The 3,568-nt window shown below is 46.2% G+C and overlaps 1 non-coding gene across 1 annotated transcript; it reads left to right on the forward strand.

The window, feature by feature from the left end:
• The first annotated feature begins 3,206 nt into the window (after positions 1 to 3,206).
• LOC116075602 lies at positions 3,207 to 3,368 on the forward strand. The gene has a single exon (XR_004112637.1). It is a non-coding gene; the product is annotated as a U1 spliceosomal RNA (small nuclear RNA).
• The last annotated feature ends 200 nt before the right edge of the window (positions 3,369 to 3,568 follow it).

A 3,568-nucleotide genomic window follows, 5' to 3' on the forward strand; every position in this document is an offset into this window, starting at 1 on the left:
TAGGATCTATCAAGTATTGTCGGGGAGGGTCATGAACTTCTCCACCTTTCTGTAAAGGCCAAATGGGGTAAAAAAAAAAAAAATCACACTATGGTACAATCCTTCCTACAAACAAGGGTCCATGAGGTTGGTCAAAAGGGTTAGGGGACAGCTTGAGGGATATCAGAAATGGATTGCCAGAGGCAGCCTGAGGTTAGCCTGAAGGGCGGGAGCTAGACCAGCACATGGAGAAGGTGTGAGGCAGGAAGATAGCTTATACATCTCTTCTGTTTCCTTTGTGAGGGGGATTGCCTTAGGATTTGCTCTGGAGAGGTCTCTCTGGCTCTCCCTGCTATACATCTCTCTCTCCCCTTACCCCTATATTTTCACTCTAAACGAAGCTACTCTTCAGGTTTTAAAAGTTAAACCTCTCAGTCCCTTGAAGGCTGTATTGCTGTGTTTTATCCTATGTACTGTTTTTGTTGTTGTTGTTGTTGTTTTTGTTTTTCTGACTAATGCTGTCTTCTCCCCCAACCTCAAGACCCAGTCGCCATCTTGCTTTGAGTACTTTCTTCTTATAAAACTTCACTTCTGAATGGAATTATTCGTCACCTTTCTTTTCCCAGAATGACCTCTGGGAGGGAAACCGAGCCAAGGAATGTAAATGTGACTCTTCTTATGGATTTCCCTGAGAGCAGGAAGCAAGCAGCTGCCCCCATTGGCCCAGCCAGCCTCTCACATGGGAATGCCCTGTTACATATTCCTCTCTAGAAGAAGCCCTTCCCCTCTTCACCTTTGGGTCATGGTCAATCAAGGGTGGGAGAACAAGACTGATTTAGCTAAACCCAGGCTCATCCTGAGGTCCTACACCACATCCAGCCTCTGACCTCTTCATCTAGGGAAGGGGTGGAGGCTGTGGAGAAGAGGAACCCATGTGAAACAGTAACTTTTATTCTCCTGACGAAGTTGTCCTCTTGGAGACTTACTGCCTCCATCATGCTAACTTGGAAGCTTCTAGCCTCCATATGATCTTACCTAGGCCTAGAATGTTTTCAGCCTCTGAGACTTACTGCAGAATAGGCTCACCCTTTCTAGTTCTTTCTGTACTCTGGCTGGCTGGTTCAACTCCGCTCTTCTGGCTCAAACTCCTCTCCAAGTTGACTGATTCAATCTGGCTTCTCTCTCGGCCTCTGATTTTTTTGCTCTGTTTGGTGTCAAACAAACTTTAGCAATCTGTTCTAATCTTCTGGCTCATTCTCATTCTCTGGCTCGTTCTGTCTTTGCCTGTGTCTAGCTTGTTCTCTCTTTAACCTGTCTCTATAAAACTCTCCTAGGAAAACTGCTTCTCTCTCTCTCTTTCTCTCTCTCTCTCTCTCTCTCTCTCTCTCTTTCTGTCTGTCTGTCTGTCTGTCTCTTTGTCTCTCCCTCTCTCCATTGCTCACTCTTATAGCTCTCCTTTCCCCTCTCTTCTCATGAGAAGTGGGTATATCCTATTCTGTCAAATCTTTCTCTGATTCATCACTTTGTCTGCCACTCAGGTAGACATTTGCTTTCAAACATGGCTGCTTCCGTCTACAAACTAACTTTACCTTCACTGTTTGGGATTAAAGATGTGTCCTAAGCTTTAAAGAAGATTTAAAGAAGATGTTTGGAATTAAAGATGGTTCAGAGCACTGACTGCTCTTCCAGATGCCCTGAGTTCAATTCCTAGCAACCACATGGTGGCTTACAACTATCAGTAATGGGATCTGATGCCCTCTTACGGTATGTCTGAAAATAGTGACAGTGTACTCACATACGTAAAATGAATAAATCTTAAAAAAATATTCAATAGGACAGTGGTGGCACATGCCTTAATTCCCAGCACTTGGGAGGCAGAGGCAGGCAGATTTCTGAGTTCAGGGCCAGCCTGGTCTACAGAGTGAGTTCCAGGACAGCCAGGGCTACACAGAGAAACCCTGTCTCAAAAAAACCAACCAAACAAACAAACAAAAAAACAAAAATATATTAAATAAATAGATTAAAGGTATGTTCTAAGTGCACGTCTATATTCCAGCCAGAGAGATTAAAGGTATGAGCTAAAGACTGAGCCACACCCAGAGACACAATCTCAGGGTTCACCATATGATCGAATATCCTCAGCACACTTGAGCATCGTCAGGAGAGAGGTTCTTCACTTTGGGGCTTCACTATAGACATCACTCCTGTTACCCACAGGATTCTCTTCTCCAGCATGAATTCCACAGCCATGCCCAAGTGAAGAAGGAAGAGAGGGCCTCTTCCCGTATGGCTCCCACAGAAGCAAGAAACCTTTCCCAGAAGACGTCCCTTATATTACCATGAGTCACACGACCACAATGAAACCAGACATTAGCAAGGAGAACAGAGACATTGTGATTAAAGTAGACTAATCAGGACCCTCCTCAGGGGTTGGCAGTGAGTTTCATGAAGCACAAGGGTGCTCAGGAACAGGTGAATGATGGTCTCAAAAACAACAGCCCTGAGGGGAGGAAGGAGAAAGAAATCAGGACTAGGTGAACCAGGACTTGGTGACTAGGATGAACCGAGAGAAACCCCCAGGTCAGCTGCATGGGGGTACAGCGTTGCAGAGATAGAAGATTTAAAGAAGAGATGGTGAGCCTGGTCTTAGACTTGTTAACAAGGAGATGCTCATGAGCCACCTGAGCAGGGAAACCAGCTGTGTACAGGGGTGACTGCCCCCTTCTAAAATCCCGTATGTCTTCTAAGATGTGAGCATTCCTCGCATCCCTCCATGGTCTCCTTTTCTCTAGCCTTCCAGAATACACGGGCTCCTCAGGGTTCAGTCCCCTGCCCTTCTCATTCCATGAAGTTTCTCTAGGTCAGTAGTTTTCACCCTGTGGGTCGTGACCCCTTTGGGGGGGGGGTCCAAAAACCCTTGTACAGGAATCCCCTACAACCATCAGAAAACACAGATTATGATTCACAACAGTAGCAAAATAACAGTTATGAAGTAGTAACAAAGGTCATTTTATGGTTGGGGAGTCAGCAGGCCATGAGGAGCTATATTAGAGGGCAGTACTCTTAGGAAGGCTGAGGGCCACTGCTCTAGGTGGCCTCCCCTTCCTTCTTCAGCTCCCACTGCCCACGGCAATGGCTCCAGCTCACTTTTCACGTCTGACTTCCAGGCCCATTTCTAAGCAGCCAATTTGGACTTCCCACCTTCCCCATGACTTGCCGTCTATAAAATCCCGGCCATCCAGGGGAGACACCATGATCAGGAAGGTGGTTTTCCCAGGGCAAGGCTCACCCATTGCACTTGGGGTGTGCTGACCCCTGCGATTTCCCCAAATGCGGGAAACTCGACGGCATAATTTGTGGTAGTGGGGACTGCGTTCGCGCTCTCCCCTGGGGAAAAAAAAAATTCCGGCCATCGTCATTGGTAATTCTGGATAATTTTCTGTTTTATAATAACAGACTATGAAAATGGAACTTCTGATTACCTTCTCTGACTCTACTGCTGTTCTGAGCTGCTTGTGTCTATTCTAGTCTCCCCTGTATTTATGTGTGTGTGTGAGTGTGTGTGTGTGTGTGTATGAGAGAGAAAGAG

The sequence above is a fragment of the Mastomys coucha genome, unplaced genomic scaffold (genome assembly GCF_008632895.1).
Source record: "Mastomys coucha isolate ucsf_1 unplaced genomic scaffold, UCSF_Mcou_1 pScaffold3, whole genome shotgun sequence".
Lineage (NCBI taxonomy): Eukaryota > Metazoa > Chordata > Mammalia > Rodentia > Muridae > Mastomys > Mastomys coucha.